The following is a 12,703-nucleotide window of genomic DNA, read 5'->3' as shown; positions in this document are numbered from 1 at the left end:
TAAGAATCTTTAATCACTATGTCATATATCTGAAATTAATGTCAACCATACCTCAATAAATAATTTTTAAAATGATCTTAAAGAGTTGTATGATTATATTTCCGTAAAATTATAGGAAATATTAACTAAGTTATAGTGACAGAGACACATCTGTAGTTAGCTGTAGGTAGAGTTGTGTCTGTATGTGAATGAGGAAAAATTGACAGTGAGGCTGAAGAACCTCTGGGGTGATAGGTATGTACGTTATCTTAATTATGGTAATGGTTTCATAGGTATTCACATATGTCAAAACTTATCCAACTATGTAGCTTTAAAATTTACAGTTTATTATTTTTCATTTATACCTCAATAAATCCGGGGTGGGGGAAGCAATTAAAAAAGAAAACACCAGACGCATAAATCAATGAAATAGAATAGAGAGCCCAGAAGTAAAACCACTCATATATGGTCAATATGTGATTTTAAAAAAAGGCAAGAATATCAGTGAGGAAAGGACATTATCTTCACAAAAAATGGTATTCCAAAAATTGGATAGCTACATGCAAAAGAATAAAACTAGATGACTATTTTATACCATAAACAAAAATTCATTCACAGTGAATTAGACTGGAATGTAAGACTTGAAATCATAAGATTCCTAAAAGAAGATGTAAGCAGTAAGCTTCTTGACTTCACTCTTAGTATTTTTTTTTTTAGATCTAACTCCAGTGGCAGAAGAACAAAAAGCATATAAACAAATGGGACTACATCAAAATAAACAGCTTCTGCCTGGTAAAAGGAAGCCAACAACAAAATGAGTTTTTCTTGAGTAGAATTTCTCAGATTTGCAAAATTTCTAAACTACTTGATGGTCATCTAAGGCATGTAAGACAGGTCAGTGTTCTCTCAAATTTTGTGTTATTTTATATAATAAAATATGCTCCTGTCACTAATGGGAATAACTATTATTTTGTATCAAAGGAATACAGTTGTTTGCTTTGTTATTTATATCTGACATAATGATATTTGGGGCCATATTTCAGACACTATATCTAGTTGTCCGGTTTGGATATTGTTTTCCCTCTTTTATCTATTCATGTCTACTGATGACTTAATCAAATTTGGGTTGCTATAACAAAATGCCATAAATTAGGTCACTTATCGGCAACAGAAATTCATTCACTCACATTTCTCTGAAGGCTAGAAGTCCAAGATCAAGAGGCCAGCATGGTCAGGTTCTGGTGAGAAGCCTTTTCTTCATTTCAAGCTGCTGACTTCTCCTTGTATCCTCACATGAGAGAAAGAGGAGGAGAGAACTATCTAGGATCCTCTTTTATAAGGGTGTTTGTCCCCTTTATCAGTACTGTACCCTCATAACCTTAAAAACTCCCAGATGCCCGCCCCACTTGCTAATATCATCCCATTGAGGGAGCAGGACTTCATCATATGAATTTTGAGGAGAAACACGCAGTCTGTAACAACTGAAATTTTTGGTTGAATGTCTCAAGTTTTAAATGCCATCTCTCTGTAGACAACTCTCACCCTTACAGTATACATCTCTCCTCTGAACTAGAAGCACATATATTCAAATGCCTCTTTGACTCTACATTTTGGTATTTGATAGGCTTCTCAAAATTATTACGTGTATAATAATGAAATGCCTCATCTTTGCAACACCACCTTCAGTTCAGGTTCTGCTACAGCTTTGCCCATGTCAGCAAATTGCAAACCCATTTTTCAGGACCAAGTTTGTAAGTCACTCTTGATGCCTTTTATTATTTCTCACCTTAATTCCAGTCAACCAGGTAAACCCGTTGGCATTTCTTTCACAGTATAAGAATGACTGCTTTCATAACCTTCACTGCTAGCATCTTGATTCAAATCACTACCATTTCTCACAATTATTATATTCCTTTCCCCAGTTATCTTGCAGTTCTGCCCCTTCCGCAATTTATCATCACTAAGCGCTAATAATAAATAAAAATAGACTTATAAGAAATGATTAATGCAGGTCATGCTAGGCCAGATTAGGGTTTTAAATTTTGTCAATGAGAAGTCATATGAGCCTTATAATCTATGAAGTTTTAAAGAGACCACTCTAATTATCATGGAGGGAATGTTTTTTGGATGAGTAAATGTAAAAAGAATCCATGGCTGTGATTGTGTGTTGGACTAGTTTGTTTAAAAAACAAACAAAAAACAAAGAGTGGAATGGATTATAATTTGAAAAGAAGACTTATGGATGCCTTATTCGTGTGGCATAAAGGTATAAGTATAATCAAAGATTGATTAAATGGTGAGTAAATGATGGTAATTTTTAAAGAGATGTTGAAGCTTGAAGAAAAATAGGTTAAATTTTATATTAATATAATTATTAATATAAATATTAATTTTAGAACATTATAAATAAAACAAGGTAGTACCTCAGTCAGGCATTCTTTATCTCATGAGAATCATCAATTCTGATGCTATAAATTTTTATCAAGAAATTTATAACTAGATCTTAAAGTTTGAAAGGCACTCAGTAATTAATACCCATTGCTTCCAAGATCCTAAGTAAATTTAGAAATAATACTGAATTTTTTTTATATTGTAATTAATATTTTGAATTTCTTTTGTATAAATTTTTATTTAAAAACAAAATTATTTGAAATCAAAAACATAAATATAATATTAAAATTAGCTAAACATTTTAATTGTTTGAATTAATATTCTCACTGAATTCACACTGAAAAAGCTTTTGACAGTTAAATTTTTTTTTTTTTTTTTTTCTGGCTGCACCCATGGCATGTGGAAGTTCCTGAGCCAGCGATCAAACCCATGCCACAATAGCAACCCATACTGCTCCAGTGACAACATTGGATCCTAACGTGCTGCACCACAAGGGAACTCCAACAGTTGATTGTTTTTTTTTTTTTTTTAAAACACAATTTGGATACATTTAATTTGCATTTTGATACATTTAATGTAATAAAGACTTTTGAAAGCTTGTGGAACGCTGTTGAAACACTTAGTTGTCAAATAAGGAAAATATGTAATCATCTTGTCATAAGGAACATTTGACAGTTAAAATGTTTGTGAAAATCTGGTTATATTGATAAGGACAAATAAACATTTGAAAATATTGAGAAATTATGTCAGTATTTACAATCACACATTAAAGTATTCTAGGTTATTCTTGTATAATTTTTTAATAAAAAGTAAATCTGATTTCAAATTCTGTATTGCTTTATATATGAACTTGTCATGTTTTATGAGCTATGTAGACTTTAATAATGTGCTGCTAGTTGAAAGGGTTTTCAATGACAGTGATATCCTTATTGAGAGTGACGGTTTCATATCTTAGAGATTATAAAGCTTGAGTACAAAGCATTTAAAAATACACAGGTGCTGTGATTGCCTTTCTTGGAACTACATCCAAACCCCAGATAGATTTTAGCATTCTTGGGATCAATAATTGGAAACTGAGTTTCTGTTACTTTTCACACGTTGCTGAAGATATCCAGAAACAGCAAATGTATTTATATTGGCAATACTATAAATGAAATTTTAATATAAATGAAAAAATACACTAAGCAAATTTAGTAATTTTAATAATAGTGTTTTACTGCATAAATAACAATGATGAAACTTCATATTAAAGCATTATATCTAATTAAACCAAAGGTGAGTTAACAGTTCTGTAATTAATTGCACTGTCATGAGTTCCTGACATTTCTATTGATTCTAAATCTTTATTCTTACAGTCCTGAAGTCAGAAACCACCAAAAACTCAATAACTGTGGAAAAATTAAAAACTTAGATAAAAATAATATGCTCTACCTTTTATTTATAAAAAATATTAAATGTGCCTTTTTTTTCCCCTACTAATGAGCTAGGAAACAAAATGATAAATCAAGTCTAAAACTGTTTTATAACCACACCATATTCTGTTAAGCTTATCACTGCCACCATCATTTGGCACAATTAGCTATCCATATGTTACAAACTATTATTAACTATATTTGAGGTAGAAAAAAAAAAAAAAAACAGAATGCTTCTTAAAAGAGAACAAGATTCATGACCTAACTGGAGAGTTTCAACAATTATGTTTATTGTTAAGTAATGATTTTAAATTTAGATTTAAAGCAATCCTTCTCCTTTGCCACTTATATTGAAGGGAGAATTGTTCCCTGATTATCTAGAGAGTCTCAGGATTTAGTGCATCTTCTATCAGTTGCAAATTATTATGGTATTTGTGCTCTAAGAACATCTATTTATTGATTGAAAAGTTAAGGAAGAACAGACAATGGTTATACTATGGGCATGCCCTCCTTGTATATGCTCCTTGATAACAAGTAATTTATCTTCATCCTCTTCATATACTCTGTAATACATAGTACAATGCCTTGGACATAATATAATTCTGTGTGTGTGTGTGTGTATATATATGAATTTTAAAGAATCTCAATTTCTGGGCCTACTCTGGCTATTTATTCTACCAGTGCTTAATGTAATTCACATATTACATGTCCTAGTTGCCATGACTCACCTTCCCTTATATCGTTTAGTAAAATGAGAAATTCAAATTAACAAGTTGTCTAAAAATTATGTTCTCTATAAGGTCATATAATTATTTTGATCTTTATTAGTTAGATTCTTAATACCAAGGACCAAAATATTAAGTTTTGCTTAATAAATTGACAATTCATTATGGTGGTTTACTGTTGAAAGAGGAAAACTTTTAATTTCCTATTTTAAACAACAATGAAAGAAAATGATAAGATTTATTTATTTATTTGTTTTTTAGGGCCACACCCGCATCATATGGAGGTTCCAGGCTAGGTGTCTAATTGGAGCTATAGCTGCAGGCCTACACCACAGCCATAGCAACACCAGATCAGAGCCACGTCTGTGACCTACACCACAGCTCAGGGTAATGCCAGAACCTTAACCCACTGAGCCAGGGATTGAGCCCACAACCGCATGGTTCCTAGTCAGATTCATTTCTACTGCACACGATGGGAACTCCTGATAAGCTTTATTTTTAACAATGCTATATCATGTTTTGTAACACTGAATATGTTTTACTTTTCAATGATATATATCTACATATAAACATATGGGGTCATATCTTTTGTTCTTAACAATTTGAAGTAATCTGAAAACACTGACATCATAGTTTTATAAAGTTAAATATCTTTTAAGTTAAGTTGATTCATTTTTATGTTATTAAACTGTAATAGATTTTATACATCTTTTTCTGGTGAGGTTAAATTTACAGACTTCAAGGTAATAGAAAGTTCTCTTGATAATTTCCAGTTTCTAACTCAAAACAAATAAAACTATCTTTTCAACAGAACACCTGTCTAAAGGGAGAATGTGGGGAACAGTAGTGCCTAAAATCACTATCACTGGTTTTATAGAGGAGAAAAAGAGATTCCCTAAGCTACTCAGACATGTGGCTAGTTTTACCAGAGCTTATATTTGAAACTCGGTCAGTCATATTGCCCAAGTAAAGTGTCTTCAAGAAAATAGTTTTATCCAGTCTCTTCCTTAGGCCACACTCTAAGTCAAATTGGAAAATCCTGCAGGTAAACACAGTGTTTAATCCTTTATTTTCTAGCTAGCTAGCCGGCTGGTTGATTGAGGAAAGAAGAATCTAGACAAAAACATACAGAGAATTTTCCACACAGAAATAACCATCTCTTCTCACCTTGTGTTGTACTTAAAATTTCCACATTCATTGTTGTTCTGATTGTGTTTTCTTAGATTCTGTATGTCTTTTCCCCTCCATTAACACCAGACCAAACTATCAACCAAAGTATTTACCTCTCTCCTGTAAGTCAGCTTGCCTTTCCTGTAAGGACCTGCTGATCCAAGACTGTGACCCCACCCACCTTCTTATTTATGGCTGTCTCACACACTAAGCTCCCCTGCCCAAAATTACCCCAGGGACAGGTACAGGCAATGGAGTCAAACCCTCTACTCCAGGCCTGGCTTGAATTACTCAAGTAGCCAGTCTGACACTCTCTCCTGTGCCATGCCTTACCTTTCCTGCAGAGACACCAGCCAAGGCTCTGGTTCAGGTTTTCTCAGAGCACCTCTCTACTGCTTCCTTGTCAAAACCTGGTGTTGGCCACTTGGGCCTGTGTGGCATGGCAGGCCCCCTTCTGTGGTAAAATGTAAATAATGCGTTGCTTACACAGAGCCTCTCTTAGCACCCAGTAATACCTTTATACATTAAGATCCTGGCACAGAATAATCGTCACATTAGTTCATAACATATACGACACAATTAGTCCTTTACATCATTCGCATATATATATATATACACACACACACTCTCTGGGCAGTGCCCATATGCTTGATATCTGTCACATTCCAGGATCCTGCAACTAGGAGCAACATATAAAGCACCTCCTGTGTGAGCTAAGTGAGACAGTGTGCTTCTTAAATGGTCTGCAGGTGGCCAGGGAAAACCACCACAGTTATCTCTGACTCCAGAGGAAGGCATGGACTGCCACCACTAGAGGTCCCTGAACAGGCACCACTTGGGGTTCTAATCACCTCAGAGGAGGGCATTGCAATTGAACACTACCTATTGTGGCTCTCACTCCCCTGGGAACTCACATACCCTGCTGCTACCACTGCCAAATGCTCTGGGCACCTTGTAAATCTGCCTAGGCTCATTACCACTTCCCAGGGCCCTCCAACTAAGAATAGCCTGCACTACTTTCCTGCAGGTCCTTGTTGCTGTTAAGAGCCCAGCAACCAGGCACTAACTACTAGCCCTACCCATTGCCTCCTTCTTGCTGGAAACACACTCAGCACCCTGAGGATAAAAACGTGCTCACACCAAAGAGACAGCAAATATTCAAACTCCCATGCCAAAAATAAATATTACCCCCCCCCAAAATACAAAGGGGCACTCTTGCATAGAAGTAGCCCTCCAAGACTATAGTTTGGCTTCCCTAAACTCATAGAAAAACATAAGCAAGATGAAGAAGCTCAGGAACCATTCCCAGTTAAAATAATTCACATGAAGGAGCAAACAATGAAATAGACTTCTGCAATCTGACAGACACTGAGTTCAAAAGGGAGGTAGTGAAAATATTGAAGGAATTAAGGCTGAATATCAAGGAATTAAGAGCAGATATCAACAGTAATACAGATTCCTTTAGAAAGGAACTATAAGATATAAGGAGGACCATAGAAAATTAAAAAATTCATTTGCAGAGACACAAACTGAGCTAAAGACACTAATGAGCAGAATGAATAATGCAGAGGAAAGAATTAGTGACTTGGAAGATAGAATAATGGAAATCACCCAAACAAGACAGCAGACAAAAAAATCAAATGAAAAAACCTGAAAGCAATATAAGAGATCTATGGGATAATATAAAGTGGGTCAATCTATACATAATATGAATTCCAGAAGGAAAAGAAAAGGGGATTGAAAATATATTTGAAGAAATTAGGTCTGAAAATTTTCCAAATCTGACGGAAACTGATATCAAGATACAGGAAGCACAGTGGGCCCCAAACATGTTGAACCAAAATAGGACCACACCAAGACATATAATAAAAATCACTAAAGTTAAATATACTGAGAGGATTCTAAAGGCAGCAAGAGAAAAGCAAAGCATTAATTATAAGGGAACCCCCATAAGGCTATAAGCTGATTTGTCTGCAGAAACACTAAAGAAGGAAGTGGCAAGATATATTTAAAGTTGTGAAAGGAAAAAATTTGCAACCTAGAATACTCTATCTAGCAAGAATGTCATTTAAAATAGAAGGGGAAATGAAGTTCTCCAACAAACAAAAGCTAAAATAGTACAGCAATACTAAACCCATTCTAAAAGAAATACTGAAAGGGTTTCTCTAAAAAAGAAAGGAAGAAAGAGGATGGAGGAAACCACAATTGGAAAGCAATCACTTAAGTAAGCAGGATACCAATCTAAACATAAAGATGTTAAAAAAAAAAAAAAGACTTCAAAATCATAGAATGTGGGGAAGGAAAGTAAGAAAATATAGATTCTGTTTTTTTTAATTTAATAATGTGTTTAAGCCTATATGACTATCAGGCTAAAGCAAGCAGATATAGGAAGGGGTTAACACACTTAAACAGGGCAACCACAAATCAAAACAAAACATTACATTCACAAAAACTAAAAAGTACTCAAGCATAAAATAAATGGAAATCATCCACCCTAAAAAAGAGAAACATAGAATCAACTGGAAAACAAAATTTAAAATGGCAAAAAATATGTATCTATGAATAATTACCTTAAATGTCAATGGACTGAATGGTCCAATCAAAAGACACAGAGTGGCAGATTGGATAAAAAAGCAAAAACCTACAATCTGCTGTCTAAAAGATACTCACCTTAGAGCAAAGGATACATATAGATTGAAAGTGAGGGGATGGGAAAATATATTTCATGCCAACAGACAAGACAGGGAAGCAGGAATTGTAATACTCATATCAGACTAAGTAGACTTTAAAATGAAGGCCTTAAAGACAGACAAAGGACACTCTTTAATGGTTAAAGGATCCATTCAACAAGAGGATATTATAATCATCAATATATGTGCCCCTAATATATAGGAGCTCCCAGATACCTACAACAAATACTAACAGACCTAAAAGGAGAACTTGATGGGAATACAATCACAGTAAGAGACTTTAACACCCCACTCACATCAAGGGACAGATCCTCTAGACAGAACATCAATACGGCAACAGAGAACATAAATGACACAATAGAAAACTTAGACTTAATATTTTAAGGACCTTACATCCAAAAAAATCAGAATATGCATTCTTTCCAAGTGCACATGGAACATGCTCAAGGATTGATCACATACTGGGGCACAAAACTAACCTCAACAATTTAAGAGTATAGAAATTATTTCAAGTATCTTCTATGACCACAATGGCATGATACTAGAAATTAATCATAGGAAAAGAAATGAGAAAAAACTGACTACGTGGAGACTAAACAACATGCTACTACAAAACCAATGGGTCAATGAGGAAATCAAGAAAGAAACTAAAAAATACCTTGAGACGAATGATAGTGAAGACACAACTGCTCAAAATCTTTGGGATGCCACAAAAGCAGTGCTCAGAGGTAAGTTCATAGCAATACAGATCTTCCTCAATAAAGAATTGTGGGGAGCCGAGGAAATGCAGGGACTCAAGGAAGGGACCTTGCCTGATGGCAGAAAAACCCGAAGGCAGGTTCCTAACCAAGAAAGGGAGCTCACCTGAATGGTGCAAGCCGAAGGTGGGCTTCTGGTCAGGATAAAAGCCTGCCTGTATGGTGAAAAACCGAGGGCAGTCTGAAGACTGCCTGTATGGTGAAAAACCGAGGGTAGGCTGAAGACTGCCTGTATGGTGAAAAACCGAGGGTAGGCTGAAGACTGCCTGTATGGTGAAAAACTGAGGGCAGGCTTTTATCCTGACCAGAGGCCCACCTTTGGCTTGCACCGTTCAGGTGAGCTCCCTTCCTTGGTTAGGAACCTGCCTTCGGGTTTTTCTGCCATCAGGCAAGGTCCCTTCTTTGAGTCCCTGCGTTTCCTCGGCTCCCTACAAAGAATAAAAATCTCAAATTGACAACTTAACCCACCGCCTAAATGAATTAGAAAAGGAAGAACAAACAAAACCTTAAGTCAGCAGAAGGAAGGAAATCATAAAGATCAGAGAACAAATCAGTAAAATAGAGATTCAAAAAACAATTGAAGAAATCAATAAAACCAAGAGCTTATTCTTCGAAAAAGTAAACACAATTGATAAAACTCTGGCCAGACTCACCAAGAAGAGGAGAGAAAAAACCCAAATAAACAATCAGAAATGAAAAAGGAGAAATTACAACAAATACTTCAGAAATACAAAAACCATATGAGAATACTATGAACAATTGTATGGCAACATATTTGACAACCTAGAAGAAATGGACAACTTTCTAGAGATTTACAGCCTGCCAAAATTGAATCAAGAGGAAATAGATCAAGTGAACAGACTGATGACTAGAAATGAAATTGAATATGTCATAAAAACACTCCATACAAATAAAAGCCTAGGACCAGATGGCTTCACAAGAGAATTCTACCAAACATACAAAGAGGAACTTTTACCCATCCTCCTTAAAATTTTTAAAATGATGAAGAAGAAGGAGCACTCCCAAAGACATTCTATGATGCCACCATCACCCTAATTCCAAAACCAGACAAAGATACCACCAAAAAAGAAAACTATAGGCCAATATATTTGATGAATATAGACACAAAAATTCTCAACAAAATTTTATCCAACCAAATCCAACAACATATGAAAAAGATCATACACTACGACCAGGTGGGATTCATCCTAGGTTCACAAGGATGGTTCAACATATGAAATCAATCAATGTCATACACCACATTAACAAAAGAAAAGTCAAAAACCACATGATCATCTCACTAGATCCAGAAAAAGCATTTGACAAAGTCCAACGTCCATTCATGATCAAAACTCTTACCAAAGTGGGTATAGAGGGAACATACTTTAACATAATAAAGCCATTTATGACAAACCTACAGCAAATATAATACTGAAAGGAGGAAAGCTGAGAGCCTTCCCACTAAATATGGAATAAGACAAGGATGCCCACTCTTACCACTGTTATTCAACATTGTATTGGAAGTCCTAGCCACTGCAATCAGACCAACAAAAGAAATTAAAATATCCAAATAGGAAGAGAAGAGGTAAAATTGTCACTGTATGCAGATGACATGATATTATACATAGAAAACCCTAAGGACTTAACCCAAAAACTACCTGAACTGATCAATAAGTTCAGAAAAGTAGCAGAATATAAGATTAACATTCAGAAATCAGTCGCATTTCTGTATACTAACAATGAAATATTAGAAAAGGAATACAAAAATACAATACCTTTTAAAACTGTGCACCAAAAAAATCAAACACCTGGGAATAACCTGACCATGGAAGTGAAAGACATATGCTGAGAACTATAAAACGTTAATCAAGGAAATCAAAGAGGATGCAAAGAAGTGATAAGATATTCCATGCTCCTGGGTTGGAAAAATGATTTTGAAAAAATGGCCATACTATCCAAAGCAATCTACAGATTCAGTGCAATCCCTATCAAATTACCCATGACATTTTTCACAGAACTAGATCAAACAATCCAAAAATTTATATGGAACCACAAAAGACTGAGTACCAAAACGGAAGACAAACCAATGGAACAGAATAGAAAACCCAGAAATAAACCTAGACTCTTAAGGTCAATTAATCTTTGACAAAGGAGGCAGGAATATAATATGGGAAAAAGAAAGTCTTTTCAGTGAGTGTTTCTGGGAAAACTAGACAGCTGCATGTAAATCAGTGAAACTGGAACACACCCTCACACCATGCACAAAAGTAAACTCAAAATGGCTTAAAAATTTAAACGTAAGACAAGAAACTATAAAACTCCTAGAAGAGAACATAGGCAAAATATTATTTAATATCAACCTTACAAATGTTTTCTCAGGTCAGTCTCCTGAATCAACAGAAATAAAAGCAAAAATAAACTAATGGGACCTAATCAAAGTGACAAGCTTTTGCACAGCAAAAGAAACCATAAAAAAAACAAAAAGACAACTTACAAAATGGGAGAACATAGTTTCAATTGATGCAACTGACAAGGGCTTAATCTCTAAAATATATAAACGACTTATACAACTCAACAGCAATAAATCCAACAACCCAATTGAAAAATGGGGAAAAGACCTGAATAGACTTTTATCCAAGGAACATATACAGATGGCCAACAAGCACATGAAAAAATGCTCAACATCACTGATTATTAGAAAAATGCAAATCAAAATTACCATGAGATACCATCTCACACCAGTCAGAATAGACATCGTTAATAAGTCCACAAATAACCAATGCTGGAGGGGGTGTGGAGAAAAAGGAACCCTCCTGCACTGTTGGAGAGAATGAAAGCTGGTACAATCACTATGGAGAACAGTATGGAGGTACCTTAGAAAACTATACATAGAACTACCATATGACCCAGCAGTCCCACTCTTGGGCATATATCCGGACAAAACTTTCCTTGAAAATGACACATGCACCCGCATGTTCATTGCAGCACTATTCACAATAGCCAGGACATGGAAACAACCCAAATGTCCATCGACAGATGATTGGATTAGGAAGATGTGGTATATATACACAATGTAATACTACTCAGCCATAAAAAAGAACTAAATAATGCCATTTGCAGCAATGTGAATGGAACTAGAGACTCTCATACTAAGTGAAGTAAGCCAGAAAAAGACAAATACCCTATGATATCATTTATACCTGGAATCAAATATACAGCACAAAGGAACCTTTCCACAGAAAAGAAAATCGTGAACATGAAGAACAGACTTGTTGTTGCCAAGGGAGAGGGGGAGGGAGTGGGATGGATTGGGAATTTGGGATTAATACATGCAAACTATTGCCTTTGGAATAGATAAGCAATGAGATCCTGATGTATAGCACTGTAAACTATGTCTACTCACTTATGACAGAGCATGATAATATGAGAAAAAATAATGTATAGATGTATGTGTAACTGGGTCAGCTTGCTTCAGTTGAAAACTGAAAAATCACTGCAAACCAGCTACAATGGAAAAAATAAAAATCATTATAAATGAACTGGACACCTGTATTGGTAGACATTTCTTACTTAATATT

General features: G+C 35.1%; 1 long non-coding RNA gene across 1 annotated transcript in view; it reads left to right on the top strand.

The window, feature by feature from the left end:
- Window positions 1-933, top strand: part of LOC110262111 — a 127,019-nt gene extending 126,086 nt beyond the window's left edge. The window contains exon 3 of the long non-coding RNA XR_002346688.1: window positions 697-933. This is a non-coding gene — a long non-coding RNA (uncharacterized LOC110262111). The remainder of the gene's footprint in view (window positions 1-696) is intronic.

The sequence above is a fragment of the Sus scrofa genome, chromosome 8 (assembly GCF_000003025.6).
Source record: "Sus scrofa isolate TJ Tabasco breed Duroc chromosome 8, Sscrofa11.1, whole genome shotgun sequence".
NCBI lineage: Eukaryota > Metazoa > Chordata > Mammalia > Artiodactyla > Suidae > Sus > Sus scrofa.
The sequence above is the reverse complement of the archived record's forward strand: the minus strand, read 5'-3'. Positions and strand labels throughout refer to the sequence as shown.